This window comes from Natrix helvetica, assembly GCF_964273705.1.
Source record: "Natrix helvetica genome assembly, chromosome: 5".
NCBI classification, from domain to species: Eukaryota; Metazoa; Chordata; class Lepidosauria; order Squamata; family Natricidae; genus Natrix; species Natrix helvetica.
Genome location: NC_138551.1, coordinates 115,118,416 through 115,136,649, shown reverse-complemented (window position 1 = coordinate 115,136,649; position 18,234 = coordinate 115,118,416).

Sequence of the window (18,234 nt, the reverse complement as noted above, 5' to 3'; positions counted from 1 at the left end):
TCCGTCTGGCTTAACTGGGGTCACGATAGGTGTCTCCCAACGCGCGTGATCTACCGGCTCAAGGATTCCTTGTTCTACTAACTTATCTATCTCCTTATCTATTTTTGGGCGGAGTGCAAAAGGCACTCGTCTCGGTTTAAGTCGGATTGGCGCCACATTGGGGTCTAAATTGAACGATATTGGTTTACCCACATACTTACCAAGACCGGGGCTGAACACATCCTCGAACTCCTTAAAAATCTTTTCAGCGCTGCTGTTTCTCACGGCGTTGATTCCGGTGACTTCTAATCCCAGGGCTTCAAACCAATCAAGCCCCAGAAGGTTCTGCAATGGCGCGCTGGCGATGGTCACGGGCAGCTGGGCTTCGATGTCCTTGAAACGGATGTGGAATGTGCCTTGGCCCACGATGGGGACTTGGTTCCCCTGGTAGTCTCGTAGCAGGACGTCTGGAGCGCGCAGTTGGCTCTTTCTGAGGCTGGGAATGGCCTGTTTCATGGATGCCCATGAAATGATCGTCAGGGTTGATCCTGTGTCAACTTCCAGCTCGCAGGGTGAGCCCTCCAAGAGGACAGTGACTTTCAGCCTTTTAGGCCGCTTAGGGCGGACCTGATGTATCGTGGTGAGATATGTTCGCAACTCCTCTCTCTGGGTCAACTCTATCTCATCGTCAACATCCTGAAAATACTCTCGTTGAGCGTCTTGGTAGAACGCTCTTTCAGCTCTCTGTGTGTATTCTCTCTGGGGATACGCTCGCTCACTTCCTTGTGAGTAATCTCTCTGGGAATACGCTCGTTCAGCTCTTTGGAAATTTTCTCTCTGGGTAAACACTTGTGGATTTCTCTCTGGGCGCCCTTTTTGATTTCGCCAAGCCCCTGGGTTGGGCTTCTGTTGGCGGTACATGGGTGGCTGTCGTGAGGCAGGGATTCCGCTCCGGCACACTCGTGCGATGTGCCCAAGTTTGTTGCAGTGCGAACAAACAACGTTCCTGAACCTGCAAGTAGACCTGGGGTGATTCCCTCCGCAGCTTGCGCAGGGCGGCAAGCGGGATCCGGGTTTTCCCCCAGGCCTCCAGTGACTGCTCTGCATCAGGTGACTGTCCTCGAACTCGGGATCCTCGTAGTCGGGGCTTGCGTCTTCGTAGTGGACTCTGGTTTGTCTCGGTGCTGGCTGGGTTTCGCTGGCCCCTCGTTGTATGGTCACTGCTGATTTCTCCGCTGATTCCGACGCTCTTGCTTTGTTCAACGCTGATTGTAGGGTTAGATTCGGGTTGGCTAACAGCTTCTTTTGCAACGAAATGTCTCTTATTCCACAGATGAATTGCTCTAAGATATGCTCTTCCAAATCCCTGTATTCGCAGTGGGCTGCTATTCTTCGTAGAGCTGCAACATATTGATTAATGGATTCTCCCGCCTTCTGAGTCCTCATGTTGAATTCTTTGCGGCTGACATGGCGGGAAGGTTTTGGCGCGTAATGTGTTTGCAAGGTCTGTTTCAACGTCGCCCATGGTACTGCTTGTATTGGAGTAGGCGCGGTGAGGTCTCTGGCCGTATTGAAGACTTCCTTTCCGCAGTAGCCGAGGAAGATGTTTTTCTTCCTTGCATCGGTGATCCCCGTGTACTCATTTGCTTCGAGGAAACACTCGAAGCGAATCATGAAGGCTTCCCATTCGTCGTTTGCTGGGTCGAAAGGAGCGGGGGGAGCATGCATCGCCATCTTCTCAGTTTGAATTTGCCGCGCTGCGGTGATCTGAGATGGCTGCCGGAATTTCTGCCGAATTCCTGGGCTGGATCAAATCCGGAGATTCTTGAGGTAGCGTTCTTCGTCCTATCTGTCTCTCAATCCCACCTTCGTCGCCAATGTTGGATCTGGGCAACGAGAGACAGACTACGGACACGAAGTAACTTAACAGCTCATTTTATTAGTAGTAGTAGTGATCCAGCTTGCTCTGTGGTCGGAGAGTTCCCCTTTTATAGGGATGGGGCACGCCCCTCGACCAATCAGAGGAGTACCTGTTTCCCGCTGTAGGAGCGGACCAGAGGGAAGACTTATCCCGATGTATGTTAATATCTAACAGTTTTCTTTTAAAAAAACGCCTCTCTGGATGATCTTGAAAACCTGCGAGGTTGCTTTGGGAGGGGGCAGATGGGCAGCATTTCCCCCTGCCCCCCTCCCTGGGCTCCTGCAGCCTCGGAGCCTGCAGCTTTAAAGCAAGCCTTTGCACAGTAAAGAAAATCTTTTCACGAGCGTGAGAAGTTCTTAATTGCCTTTACTGTGCAAGTCGCTGCAGGCTCTGAGGCTGCAGGTGCCCAGGGACGGGGGGGGGGGAATCCTGCCCGTCTGCCCCCTCCCAAAGCAACCTCGCAGGTTTTCAGGATCGTCTGCAGAGGCATTTTTTTAAACAGAAAAAGGTCTTTTTTTTTGGTGGTGGTGGTGGGGAAACCGGCTGCGCTTGGAGGAGCCGGCGGCCGGGGCGCCCTAAAGCAGCGCCAGCCAGCATGTCCCTTAAGAAGAGCCCCAAGGGCAAGGGCGGCAGTGCCACGCCCACCTCTGTCCTGCCCACCGCCCAGCAACACGCCCCCGCCGCCTCCTCCTTCTCCACAGGCGGTCCGGGCAGGGGCGCGGGCACGGCCCAGGAGGGGGCAGCCAATGGGGGGGGGCACTACCCAGCCAGCCCTCCCTCAGCGGCACGGTGAGTTCCACGATGTTGCCTTCAAGGTGAGCGGCGGGCGCCACTTGGCCAGGGCAATGGGGCTCACCCGGCTCCTACCCAGCCACCACTCGGCGGGCGAGCCAGTGGGCGGAGGGTTGCCCTGGCGTGACCGAGGCGGCACGTCTTGGGGAGGCTTGGTGGGCATAAAGGGCGCCTGTCTTCCCTGACCGGGCTGGAGCATGGGACGGCCTTGCAACAGGCGCGTCTGCCGCTTGCAGAGCGAAGATGCGGCGCTCGGAAGCGGCGGTGGGCTTGTTTTCCAGCCGTTCCTGGCCCTGCGAAAGATCCAAAAGTGCCTGGGCTCCGGGGCATCCCGTGCTGCGCCCGCCGCCACCGCCGCTCCCAAACGGAACTGTCAGCCGCGAGCAGGTGCCTGAAGCTGCTGCTTGCAGGCATTCACGGCTACAAGTAGACTGCGCCTGTAGCGGGAAGGTGTTCGCCCCGTGAGAGCTCCTCTCCAGCCCTCGCTTTCCCAGCCATCTCCACCTCTGGCGCTGCCAGTTTGCCCCCTTGAACATCCTTACATCGGGTGGTCTTTCCCACCCAGTTGTGTTTGCCCAGCCCAGGACCTTTTTAGGAGAAAAGAATGACTCGGGAATGACTCGCACATACATGCGAGGGGAACCTTTAGGTCTCAAAGGTGCTTTTTCCAAAAGGCAACTGGATTGGTTTTTTTTTCCTTAAGGAAGAAGAAGAACAAAACGTTTCACTTCTCATCCAAGAAGCTTCATCAGTTGTGATTGCAGTGTGTGTGTGTGTGTGTGTGTGTGTGTGTGTGTGTGTGTGTTGGAGAGGAAGGACAGGTACTGGTCGAGGTTGGGTGGTAGGAGAAAGATTTTGGGGGGGACGGGGGTGGTGGAATGGAAGGATTGTGGGGTGTTTTTTTTTTTTAGTTATCTGGTTGTTCACTCTCTCTCTCTCTGGGAGCTGTTGAAGCCACTTGGGGGTTGATCTGTGCCCTCAGGATCTCCTGAATCAAATTGTGGAATCTTCTTGGAATTGCTACAAGGGCTGCATTGTAGACTAGACATAGGTGGTGTCTTATTCCTCCCCCTCTTTCTTTAGAAAGAATGAGAGAAAGAAAGAAAGAGAGAGAGAGAGGAGAAAGGAAGGAAAGAAGGAATGGAGGGAGGGGGAGAGAAAAAAGAGAGAGAGACAAAGAGAAAGAAAGAGAAAGAAGGAAAGAGAAAGAAAGAAAGAAAGAAAGAGAACGTATTATCACAACTGAGCCAAAATTTTGGTTACTAAGCAAGAGCATCATTAAATGAGTTTCACCACATTTTCCAAGTTGGCCACTCCCACCCGGTCACATGACCACCAAGCCACTCCCACAAAACAGGCCACACCTACAGAAGAGGTTCTAAAAAAATTTGAAACCCACCACTGTCCCTTAGGCATGGGGGACTTTGGGCCAATCACCAGGAGACTCTTGAGTTCCAGGCCCACCTTAATTCTTATTGAATGGGAGTGTGAAAGTTGGAAATATTTTCTCAGATTAATGTGGGGTACCAGAATTGGGGATTCCTAGAGTGTGAGATGTCCGAGTGTCCAATATTGTGTGGTGTGATGAAAGAAAGTGAAATTGTGGGAAAACACCTGTTCCATGTGGGGCAAAGCCATAAGTCTCTGCCTTCTGCTTGTGGGAGAACCAGAGGGATTTGTATGAATCTCAGGCTGACCTTCATCTGATCCATCATAGCTTTTCTTATCTCCTTCAATTGGAATTTTCAGAGGGATTCCATTCACAATTAGGAGCCATTCATAGACCTAAACATTGAATCCCAATTGATCAGCAATCTCTGTGGTTGGAGAGCAGAAGAGCTTCCATGGGTGCCTCTTCCTAGAATCCTCAACCCCCAACCCCCACCCCCTTATTCTCCCCCTTCTTGGACCTGGATGGATATTATGCAGCATTGAAAGTTTGTGACCTGATCAATGATGGGGCTGCCTTGAGACTGGATCCCTCCAACCTCCTCCTGGGGAGAGTCTCAAGGTCCCCTTTCTCTGGGCATCTTCTCCAGCCCTTCACAGACAAGACAAGCTTGGAAGAGGAGCAGAGTAAATGCTTTAGGTACATTGTAGAGTAGAAAATTAAAGGATCTGAAAACTGCTCTTTTATTTCTCTGGTTTGCTTTATTTCCTTGCTGCCTTGGGGCTCTCTGCTCCCCCCGATGCCTCTCCTGGGGACCCCTGGGCTCCCCTTCAGCTTCTGGCTGCTCTCCTCTCCCCTCCTCTCCTGCAGGCTGTTCGGCCACTGACTGCTCAGCCCATTTGGCTGCTCGGTTCCGGCTCTCAGATCCAGCTCTGGCCAGACTCACCTGGCACACGAGGTAACAAGTCAGTCCCCCCACCTCCCTCCCTCCCTCTCTCCCCCAATCCTCCCTCCTCTCCTGGATAGACAGTTGGACACAGACTCCTTCGATGCTCTTTCTATGGAGACATTAGAAAGAAACATGTCCTCCCAATAACCGATAGGAATCCTGGCCATTCTGCTTAGCTCCAGTGGCTGCTTAAGGCCGAACAGACTCTGGTTACAGCAAAGGTGGCTTGATTCTCCGCAGCAGCACTGAGGATCCATGGGAAAGACGAGATTAATCCACCATAGCTATTTTACACAACTGGTGTAGGAAACCCTTTTGCATTTCTACTCATTTGTCTTTTAGTATTTAATGGCTATGGGCCTCACAGGTTAAGGAGTGACATTATAGTATCGTTAGGCCATGTGTAACTGACAGATTGGATGCCCAATTGAGATTTTAATGTAGATTTTATCTGTGGTTTATTATTTCATTCTAGTATTTTTAACTGGATATTCCTTGAGTGTTTTTATTTGTCCTGGTCTTTGATTGTAATAAACTTCCCTTGATTTGATGCAATTTCATTTACCAAGAAGGGGAGCTAAAATGACATATGACAAACTTGACTGTCCTCCATGTAGTGAATACTTTCCTCAGATAAAGGAACAATTCATGTGTCTTCAAGGAATTCACCAACACACTGAGGTTGCAGTTATCACATTTAAAAAAATAGGACAGAACCGACCATTAATTGCTGGACAGGAGCCTTCCACCTGTGGATTCATGGCTGTTGAGACTCTATCAGTTGTGGATAATGAATGAGAACAGCCTGCCCCAATCTGGTGGCCTCCGGATGTTCATTCATGCATCCTCGTGAGTCGTGCTTGGCAACAAATAAGGCCACCTTCCTCCGAGAAGGGGGACCCAGGTGTGTTGGCCAACACTGGAGAGGCTCCATTTGTAGACCGGAGACTGAACCTTTGATGTTGTGCCTGTTGCTGCTGCAGCCCTGGGAGACCTAGAATAAAAGGGGACCTCAACATTGGGACCAGATCCTTGGACTTTCACTTGGACCGGTAGCTCCCAGTCATTGCCCAGGCCCCTCTCCTCTTTAAGGGCCCCTCAGTTATCTGGATCCTGATGGAGAGAGCACAGAAATGGCCTCTCTGCCTTTTGGTCTCCAACCTTGGAAGGGGAAATTTGTGGGCCTGATTCCTCAAGGAAATCCTGCTGTTCCTTGCAGCTTCTGAACAGTTACTTAAAGATGTCAACTGGGCTTTGGCTATTATAACTATGGGTGTCCTTTACGGAAACTACTGCATGAAATTTTATATCTTGCATATATGAAGAATTTCTGAAGTGTGTGTGTGTGTGTCTGTCTGTCTGTCTGTCTGTCTGTCTGTCTGTCAGTGTCTTGTGGCACAATAGTCTTTTTTCTATACTTTTCTTTCTTCTTTCTACTCCAGTTTAATTCAAGAAATTTTAAAAAAATAATTAATAAATTTCAGTTGCCAAAGATGACAAACACTGGATTAAACAGTATAGGAACCCCACAATTTGGTTCCTTTGGGTTTATATCCTCATGGTTTACGTCCTCCTGTCTTGCCTGAATCCAGGCTGCCAATCATACAAGAGTGGATGGCCTCCAGGAGCCTCCTTCTCCGTTCCATCATCCGGCAGGTGCATCAACTACAATTCCAAGAAGGCCCAGGGCTGGATGGCCCATAGGTCAGAAGCATCCACGATGATGCAATCAAAGCTCTGCTGGGAATTCTGGGAGTTGTAGTTGAACCTATCTGAAACGGCCAAGCTGAGGAAAGCCACTCCAGGGGCAGATTAAGAGACCTCCTTGATCCCCTCCTGGAGATCGACTCCGTGTTTGCACCCAGGAGCTCTTTCCCCTCTCCCACTTCCTGCCTCCTTCCTCAGTTCCAGGAAAGAGGAAGAATCCCCTGCAATGAGAGATCCTGATTGGCAACTTCCAACTTGTGTGTCTTCTCCTGCCTTTGGAGAAGCCACTCAGAAGAAACCTCCAACCCTCCACAAAAGGACAACAATGAAGATGGGGTCACCCTAAAATTTGCTTAACAATAAGGTGACCAACTTTTTTACAATGAAAAGGAGGACAAAACACGTTCTATTGTCCAAAATGCTAAGGTGACCAACTTTTTTACAATGAAAAGGAGGACAAATAAAATGGAAAAAATATATTGTAAATAAAAGAAATATTTTATTCATTGCAACAATAATACACTAAAATATGATATATGCATAATAAAAACATTTGCAACATTTTATATTGTAATTATGCTTACATGCCTGTTAATTATTATTTAAATGAGTACTTTTAATGGGCACTGTTTTGTGGTGGTTCTGCTCCTACCTCTCCGACCGGACCCAATGTGTGTTGGCAGGGGAACAGAGGTAGACCCTGAGGCCGCTCACTTGTGGGGTGCCGCAGGGGTCGGTCCTCTCGCCCCTCCTGTTCAACACATATATGAAGCCGCTGGTGGAGATCATCCATGGTTTTGGGGTGGGATACCATCTGTACGCTGACGATACGCAGCTGTACATTTCCACCCCGAACCACCCCAACGAGGCCGTCGAAATGATGTCCCGGTGTTTAGAAGCCGTATGGGTCTGGATGGGAGACAACAGACTTAAACTCAACCCCTCCAAGACGGAGTGGCTGTGGCTACCGGCCCCCCGGTTCAACCAGTGGATTCCATCGCTGGCCATTGGGGGCGAGCAACTGGCCCCCGTGGAGCAGGCGCACAATCTGGGCGTCCTCCTTGATGCCCGGCTGTCTATGGATGACCATGTGGCAGCCGTGGCAAGGGGGGCGTTCCACCAGGTCCGCCTGGTGTGCCAATTGTGCCCCCTATTGGACCGGGATGCCCTTCGCACAGTCACTCATGCGCTGGTGATGTCCCGTCTGGACTACTGCAATGCTCTCTACATGGGGCTCCCCTTGAGATGCACCCGGGGACTACAGCTGGTCCAGAATGCGGCCGCGCGGGCAATTATGGGGAGTACGAGGTACTCCCATGTAACACCTCTCCTGCGCGAGCTGCACTGGCTCCCTGTGGTCTACCGGGTGCGTTTCAAGGTGTTGATTACCATCTTTAAAGCGCTCCATGGCACAGGACCTAGTTACCTGCGGGATCGCATCCTGCCCCATACATCCCTGCGACCAATTCGCTCTCACAGAGAGGGACTCCTCCGGGTGCCGTCCACCAAGCAGTGCCAGAGGGCGCCGCCCAGGAGTAGGGCCTTCTCTGTGATGGGCCCAGCCCTCTGGAATGACCTCCCCCCCGACATTAGGACAACTACCGATCTCCGCTCCTTCCGCAAGAAACTCAAGACCCACCTGTTCCAACTAGCTGGCCTGGCTTAATTAGAACTCTACTCTCTAATCCCCCTGGCAATTCTAAATTGTAAATTTTAAATTTTAGGGTATTTTTAATTGTTTTTAACTTTATTGTTACTGCTTTTTTAACATTGTGCTAGTATTATTATTTATGAATTGTAAAACATTTTAATGTATATCTCCTCCATGCCATATGTTTGTATATTTGATTGTACGACGCCCCGAGTCCCTTTGTGGAGAGGGAGCAACTTATAAATTGAATGAATGAATGAATGAATGAATGAATGAATGAATGAATGAATGAATGAATAAATAAATAAATAAATAAATAAATAAATAAATAAATAAATAAATAAATAAATAAATAAATTTTCCATTGAATTAATATTTTTTGTCAATGTATCATCTTCTAACAATATATTGGAAATATCTGAACAAGAAATATCCTTCATATTGAATTTTACGGCAAGTGCTGCATCTAGAGTATCAACATTCAATCTCAATTTCTCACTTGATGAAAAATCATTGGCAAGTGAAAAAAACTCTTTCAACTGCTGCATTAGTTCCAGGGCAGCACAACATAAATTGAACAAGTATAAATAAATGTTCACATGGAATATGTTCATTTTTTGAAATGGCTGAAAATATCCACCCATCATTTATCAATTTCAACATGTTGATTTTCCCATTGTATTAATTTTTCAGAATTTAAATATATATTCAGTCTTCTAATTTCTTCAAAGAGAAAATTGTCGTCTATTTTAATGTAGCATTTCTTTAGATAAAAATTCCATACAAGATTCAATATCTGTTCAATATACTTGCGATGAAGTAAAAAAAACACCATTAAAAACTGGTTAATAAAATACGTCACATAACGCGCAACAGATTAGCCTTCAAATATCAAAAAGGAGGACATGTAGGAGGACACTTTTCTACGGAGGACAGAACTTACAAAAGAAGGACTGTCCTCCCTAAAGGAGGACGGTTGGTCACCTTATTAACAACCACACTCATTTGCTTAACAACCGTGGCAAACAGGTTGTAAAATGAGGCAGAACTTACTTAAGAACTGCCCTGCTTAGAAACAGAAATTGTGGTCATAAGTGGAGGACTACCTTGATTGTCTAATAGTCCATTGGAATTTGTCTCCGTGGACGTTCAGGATCTTGTAAGCAGAACTTTCCCTTTCTTCTCCCTTCTGCTCGCTTCCTGGGAGCCTGGAGCAAAGTCCTTCTGAAGGGCTTATTTCCGGGGCTTCTGGGGCTAGAAGCAGCCTGAGGTGACTGAGGGGAACCCCCCAGATCAGGCCTTCAAGGGTTGCACTGCTGGGCTTCCCACCTCCATCTTTCCTCTGATGGAGTTTGAGACATGCCCGATCTCCTGCTATTCACCTGGTGCAGCCACAAGGAGCCCAATCTCCTCAGGATGCAGTCTGACTCTCCTGTGGGGTTCCTCCACCCACATCTTCTGGACTCCAATCTCAACCTGGCCCATGCATTGGGGAAAACAACCAGCTGTTACAGTGTCCTTATCACCCAATAAGGGGGATGGAGACGGGATGGTGGATCTTATGGAGAAGCTTCTTTAAGAGGGCAGGAGCAACTATGGGAAGGTGAGCTAACTAGGTCTCATTGGGCGGGAACATCTAAGCAAGTGGACTTGGAGGCCCCTACCTTCTCTGGCTTGGTGGGATGGTCAATGATTCTCCTGGAGATTGTCAAACAACATAGTTGGAGCTTGGCTCCCACATCTTACCATTTTTACTACTCATTCTTTCAAACATACACTTTTAGCTGCTGTCAGTATGAATACTTGATCAAATGATTTCTTCAAAGGTGCCAAATTCATTAGCAGTTGAGAATAACACATTTCTCTGAATGATTTTCACAGAGTTCTCTTTAGCAAGATTTATTGAGATGAAACGGAAGGGAGATACAAGAATTCCAGTCTTTCAACAATTTCCCATTTGAGAACATGTAGATATGATTTTCTTTGATTCCTGAATACTATCTAATTGGAAATAATTAATGTGTTCTTTCAAATAAAAGGACATTTTACAATCCCTTTAAATATCATGGTGTTATGTCTCATGTTTTTACATTTGTTCTGGCTGTAAGCTGCTCCTTTGTGTTCAGGTCTGGCCTCAGAAGGATAATGTAGCACTTGGGGATGAAGATGCAGACCAGCAGACCAGCACTTGAGGCCAGGATGGAGAAGACCTGAACAGCCACCATGTATTTCCCTTTGGTGCTCAGGTAGGTGGGCACAAAAGTCACCCAGACACTGCAGAAGACCAGCATGCTAAAGGTGATCAGCTTGGCTTCGTTGAAGGCCCCAGGCAGATTCCTGGCCAGAAAAGCCACCGTGAAGCAGATGCCAGCCAGGAAGCCCATGTAGCTGAGGGTGACGTAGAACATGACAACAGCCCCTTCGTTGCATTGCAGGATGATCTCTCCAGGCTGGGAGTGGAGGTCAGAGTCAGTGAAGGGGGGAGAAACCCCCAGCCAGATGGAGCAGATAATAATTTGGACAGTGGAACAAGAAAGGATGGTGGAGTTGGCCAAGCTCTTCCCCAACCATCTCTTCACTCGGTTTCCTGGTTTTGTGGCCAGGAAAGCCAGCACCACCGTGATGGTTTTGGCCAAGAGAGAAGAAATGGCAACTGAGAAGATGATGCTGAAAAATGTTTGTCGGAGAAGGCAGGTGGCTTTCCTTGGTTGACCAATGAAGAGAGAAGGAGACAAGAAGCAAATCAGGAGGGAGACCAGGAGGATGTAGGAGAGGTCCCGGTTGTTGGCTTTGACAAGGGGAGTTTCTAGGTATTGAATGAAGATGATTAAGACAAGGCCTGTGATTAGGAAAAAGAGTAGGGCAAAAGAGACCAGGATGATTCCCAGAAGTTCTTCATAAGACAGGAAGGTTATAACTTTGGGGATACATTGGACTCTGGCCTCATTTGGATATTTGTCATTTGAACACTCGGTACATTTTTCCGTATCTAAGAAAATGAAAAAAGAATATTTCTTTAACATTCTGCCCTTTAAATATATAAAAATATATAACTAAATCTATGAAGTAGGAGTAGGGTGATAGTTATTTCCTGTCTAATGTGCAGAATCTTCATAGCAACCTATATTATTAGAGGTAGATAATGAATCAGGTCATCTTTCTAGGCAAACATCCCGAGTCCAGACTCCGAGTCCAGCCTGGCACTTGTTAACATGATGGATTTTAGGATATCATCCTTTGAAATCTAGTTGGCTGGGAGAAAAATATTTTCCTGCAAATAATCCAGAATGGGCACTGAAAAGGAAAGGTAAGATGGGTGTAAATGTGTGCCACCCATAACAATCCACACCCTCTCATTCTGGGCCAGCAACACCTTCTCAGTGATCCTCAAGGGAGATTCATGTAGAACCCATTGCAAGGAGCCTTTCAGGAGGTGGACCAGAGACCATTCATCAAATTTCAAAGAACTCAGATGTTCCTAGAAAGGTAAGCTTAGGAGGACTCATATATCTGTTATATTCCACACTATATTCCACACTTGGAATACGGCCTTCAGTTTTGGTTGCCATGATGTAAAAAAGATGTGGAGACTCTAGAAAGAGTGCAGAGAAGAGCAACAAAGATAATTAGGGGATTGGAGACTAAAACATAAGAAAAATGGTTGCAGGAACTGGGTACGTCTAGTTGAATGAAAAGAAGGACTAGGGGAGACATGATAGCAGTGTTCCAATATCTCAAGGATTGCCACAAATTAAGGAGTCAAACTATTGTCCACAGAACCTGAGAGTAGAAAAAGAAGCAATGGGTGGAAACTAATCAAGGAGAGAAGCAACTTAGAACTGAGGAGAAATTTCCTGACAGTTAGAACAATTAATCTATATATACAAAAGGAGAAGAAATATTTTCTCTGCTATTAGTAAAGCTTGTCTAGTCTGCCACACCTTCCTCCCATCTCTTCCCAGACCCTCCTTCAAAGACCTTTTGCTCTTCTTCCCTTTAGATAAGAAATTGTGCAGGTTGAAAATAGCTTCAATCTATCCTTCAAGTTGCACTTCCATGAAAATGCCCTGGAGGGTTCCAGTTCCACAAATCCTTTTCCTCAGTGTGACCCACCTTCCTGAGTGGAGAAGGTCCCCTCTGGACAAGGAACGCAGTCATAGCAGCAAACTGGCTCTCCTTCTCGAGCCCTCTTGGCAAATCCAGGATGACAACTTTCCACACATTTGGACTGAGGCAGGGACTAAGCAGAGAAAGAAGGAATGCCAAAGAAAACGTGTTAAGATTCACCATCCATGGAAAATGGAGTAGTTCATGAACATTCTGGCATGTAACATTGCTATAAAGGATTTTTCTCCTTACTAAAATCTGGAGGAATGGAACTGAGAGAAGATTTTAGAACTCAGGGACAACCAGTGGGTTCCTTCTCATATCCTTATAAACAAACATACATCCCTCCCCTCTTCATGGAGCCTTCAAGCAGTCTAAGAAAACAATCCGGTTTCTATTCCCCAGATTCAATTCTCAGTGATGGTCAGCCACCCTGGGGACTAGGCTGAGCCCACTTCAAATAGGACCTCTGGCTTTGGAAAACAGAAAAAAGACACCAACACTTCTCTCACCTTGTTGAGCAACTTTAGCCATGAAAGAGCATCTTGTCTGATAATAATTCTCTGTCGTTGAAAATACGCCAGAATATCTTTCCTGGAATCCTCCTTGGGGAGAACCAAGCAGCTCTCAACCCACAGATCTGCTTTTATCTCTCCATTTTGGTCCAAGTACATTTTTCTCTCAGAAATATTGAGAAATTCATTCTTCTCCAGAAAGGGATGAAACTGGGATTGAAATCCAAGAATTTGAAAAACACAAAACTTTATTTCTTACCTTCATTTTTTCTTCTAAGTTATCTAACTTGGAAGTTTGCTTAATTAGGAGAAAAGGTGTTGCCACTATGTTCATAAGTGAACAAAAAAGATTTAAAAATTGTCAATCATATACTGTATATATTGAGAAAATATAATAGACACAATTAGTCTATTATTGGTAACATTGTAGAGCTGGTGACAAACAAATTGAAAAAGAGAAGAAAGAGATTTTTAAAGTCCTTGCAAGCAACAATTTGATGACCAGAAAGGATGGATTTGTGAAGAACAAAGTTGCCAGGCTACTCTTCTCCCTGGTAATCCAGATGGAAAACACAACCAGATGTGCTAATTCTACTTTATTGTAATCCTACAGTAACATAATTTTATAAATCTGAAAGTGCAAATCTCCCACCAACTCTTTTCTTATCCTGAAAAGTGAGGGAGGGTCCTTTCTGAGTTTTAGTTTCTGCCCTTTTATGCAGCTTCAGGATTCTCCCCTCTTCTCTGACCCTTCCCTAGGCACCTCCCAAAGGTTTTCCTCACAAATCATTTCACTTCCTAAATAGATTATGAAAATACTGCTGATATAACTTGATCTCATAAAATAGTAAAAATAAGCTTGTGATGTCATTAGAAGCCTAGTAAGTAAGTTATCAATTTTTCTATGTTGTCATTAATGCAGTAGAGTTGATAAAACTCTGTCATACAAGATTTAATAAAAGTTTTATAGGAATTCTCAGGCAAATATAATTTGATCTGACTTAAACATTACAGAGTTTCCAGAAAAATATTTGATTTCCTATTATTTTAATGCTTTTATTTGTAATGCTGGTCTGTGTCTGTCATAAAAATTGATTGATTGAAGGAGGAAGAGATGTTGGATCCATTGACCACCTTGAGTTTTTTTGTAAATAAATAAATACATGTTTAAGAAAATGATCCTAAAATCATGCTTGACTGCAAACTGAAAGTGAGTCTTGGGAGAAGACAAGGAGAAGATTATGAGAAGCAGCTTCTCCAACCTACAAAATCTCTCAACTGGACAAGGGAGGATACAACACTCTTCCAACAACTGAAAAAGGTTAAACAGAAACTTAAGATCTGCTCACTGTTATTCCGGAGTATCAGACAGGAGCAATTAGAGAGTCCAGATCTGATAACCTTTTGCAGCATAAGGTTGAGATGGTTCTCCTGCTTCTCCTCTGTATTCCTTCTCCAAAAGAACTACCGTAAGAACAATGGATCCACATTGAGACCCCCCATACCTGCCACGGCTGCAGCCTTGGAGACCCCAACATTTTTTCACCCTCCTTCCTTCTCCTCCTCAATCTGGAGGAATATGCGGCATTCATCGCATGGGCCAGAGTCTTCATGAGAGTGTAATCATGGTAGTAATTTGCAATCTGTATCCTGCTCCATTTCTCCTGGGTATCCAATGGGGCTTTCTGGGTGCATCTTCTGCGACCTTTGACAGAAAAGACATTCTTTGAAAGAGAACAGTGAAAATAATGATCTTGAAACAGATATTCCACAAAGAAAAAGGGTTCAAAGGCAGAATCTTTTGGCCTTTCTTTCAACAGATAATCAAAGTGCCAAATACTATGGATGTGATTGAGAAGTCTGCGCTTCTCCGTTGAACACCCTATAAAATTTGTGAGGATCCAGACTTTCCCGTCAATGGGTTCTGGCAAATGTGTAAGTGTTTCATGGAAAGGAAGAATTCTCTCCCAAAGGAAATCATGTTCTATGAAGTGAACAAAGACATTGACTTGTCTCCACTTAGAGAGGGCATCCTTGAGGGAGACTGTATGTTCAGTTTTTGAAAATTGTTGTGAGATAACCACACAAATTCCATTCCTGACAAGCATAGGAGGAAAAGTTCTTATGAAATTCTCTCCATTTTCTGTGTCTGAAGCAAAGAGGCCAATCAGGGTCCATCTGAAATGGAGGAGCAGCTGGACAATTGCTGGGTACTGGATCCCTTCTTTGGGGAGCATCTGGTGGAAAAAGGGGAATTTACTTTTATCACTCAGAGTCTCTGAAGCAATTATAAGATTGATCTGAAAATGCAATGAAGAAAGCTGTGTTATATTTGGAGTCAGATAAAATCCAAAATATTAGATTTTAATAAATCCAATCTGGTTCTCATGAATGTATTTGAATAGTTTTTTAATTAGGCATTGTTTAAAATATTAAAAACAGAATATTATAGTAAAAGTATAAAATAATAAAAAATTAAAAAAACAATGAAATATGTAAGTCATATTGCTGTATCAGCCCTACAATTTATCACATAGATTAACATGTGCAAATGCCAACTGAAGGATTCTATTCCAATAAAGGGCCTATTATAATTTTTGATGGTTGCTGCATCTTTTTCTGCTTCTACAGTATATTCCAGATTCTTTGTGGAGGAAACTTTTTAGCTTTTTCTCCAATTATACAAAAAACAGGGAGACCTCAGTTCCTAATTTGATTTGTCAGTTGTATAATCCAAGAGGTCTTTAACTGAAATTTTTGGTGTCTCTCAGTTTCCATAGATTAAATTTTGGGCCAATATTTTCTGATTTTAGACAAAGCAGAAATTGTGTAAATTCCCAAATCAGCTCTGAGGGGCAGCAGCTGGAGTCCTTTTGTCCACCCCAAGATACTCCTCGGAGGCTGTGATTGGGTTGGTTCTGCTGGTGGTTTCTCTCTGAAGCCCCAAACATCAGATTGATGTAAGAACATGGGGGAAACCTTGGCTCCAAATACTTTAATAATTGGGGCTGAGGAAGCTGGAGAGCTATGAGGTTTTCATTTAAGTACCACTTTCACTCATGTCTTTGATCTAACTGAGCTCCTTTAATGATGAGGGAGCCAAGATTCAGAGAAAACTACCCCAAGTAAGGAAAGGTCTTACTTGCTCTATTGGCTGACCAAGTATGGCTAGGATGTCATTTCCCAAAGACAATAATGTTTGAACTTGATTTATTAATAATCAGATAATTATTATGAGAAAAGAACCCAAGTCCTCTTCACAGGGTATATAATCCAATGTGTAAGTATGATACTATCACATTATCAGTGTAAATGAGCATGTTCCAATAGGTCTTTAGCATGCTAAACATGTGTACCTATAACAGATCTTAACACGAAATAAAAGGCTTGGAAGGGACCTTGGAGGTCCTCTAGTCCAACCCTGTTCAAGCAGGAGACCCTATACTATTCCAGACAAGTGGCTGTCCGATCTCTCCTTAAAGCCTCCAGTTATGGAGCACCTTTATTAGTTTCCATACATTGTTTATTGCCTTCTGGTGTTTTGGAAAATAAGTTGACCCCCTCTTCTTTGTGGCAGTTCCTCAAATATTGGTAGATCGGTATTATGTTGCCCCTAGTCCTTTTCACTATATTAGACATACTCAATTCCTGCAATTGTTCTTCATATGTTTTAGTCTCCAGGCCCTTAATAATCTTTTCTGCACTCTTTCTAGAGTCTTTATATCTTTTTTTACAATATGGTGACCAAAACTGGCTTCAGTATTCTAAGTGTGCTATTGCCAAGAAATTATAAAGCAGGACTAATACTTCACATGATTTGGATTCTATCCCTCTGTTGATGCAGCCTCGGATTGCAATGGCTTTTTTTTTTTTTTTTTGGCTGCTGCCATACATTGTTGGCTCACATTTGAGAGATTGTCCACTAAGATTCCAAGATCCTCTCACAGTTCCTGCTATTGAGCCAGGTTTCACCTAATCTGTTCCTGTCCATTTGGTATTTCTAGCCTAAGTGTAAAACCTTACTTTTCTCTACATTGAATTACATTTTGTTAGATAGGCCCACGGTTCAAGTCTATCTAGATCCATCTGGATCTTGAGCCTATCTTCTGGGGTGTTGGCTATTCCTGCCACTTCAGTTTTGTCTTCTAATTTGATGATTTCCCCATTTCTCCCCTCATCCAAATCATTGATGAAGATGTTGAAGAGTACTGGGCCTTAAATGGAACCTTGGGGTCCCCCACTGCTTATTTCCCTCCATCTAGATGTAGTTCCATTTGAGGACCACAAATTGAGTCCATCTGGGGGTGATGCTGTCTAGCCCACATATTTGTAGCTTGCTGAGAAATAGGTTGTGGTTTACTTTGTCAAAGCCTTTTAAAATCCAAGTATACTACATGCACTGCATTTCCTTTGTCCACTCATTTAGTAATATTTGTCAAGAAATGAAATAATATTTATGATCTGTTTTTGGATTATTACTCCAAGTAAGTCATTCATATGTCTACTGAATAACAAGGGTTCAAATATGCCCTTTCCCTATATTAAAACTAATAAAATGTGTTAAAAAAACATGCACCCTTCCCTTCCCCCTTGGTAAGTATCTATCCTCCTGGATAGGAGCCCTCCTATTACTCCATTGAGCCAAACAAGGGCTGTTGGATCAGGGCCAACAGTCTGAGCTCCATTTTAAGGGCAATCAATTTCCTCCATATTGGATAGGGCAGGGATTATTTATATGTGTAAATGAAGATGCCAATTGAGGACCGAACAACCAGGGATATTTTTTTATCAGTTAAATAGTTGGTGGAATGTCTTCTCCAGGGAATTATATTGCTTTCATTTCAGGCCTTTTATGATTAATCTCAACATGAATATAATGGGGTAAAATATTGATATTTTTGCTAATATGGAGAAAAGCAGCTCTTGGATTCCATGGAGAAGACATGATTGCATCTATTGCTCATCCACCACCACCCACCCCTCACTTTATCAGATGGAGAAAAACACACACAAACCTGTGGGACTTTGTAGGTGCCTACTAAGGTTGACGCCTGGACGGAGATGTCCCTGGCAGCTACATCAAGAAAAGCCAGAAGGTTGTCCTTCCTTCCACAGCTGTAGTTGGGGACATTGGCTTCTCCAGTGGAGAGAATGTCCAGCAAGGCATCTGAAGTGCAGAAAGTGCTCCAATAGTTACTATGGATGTTGTAGCCAAGTGTGAGA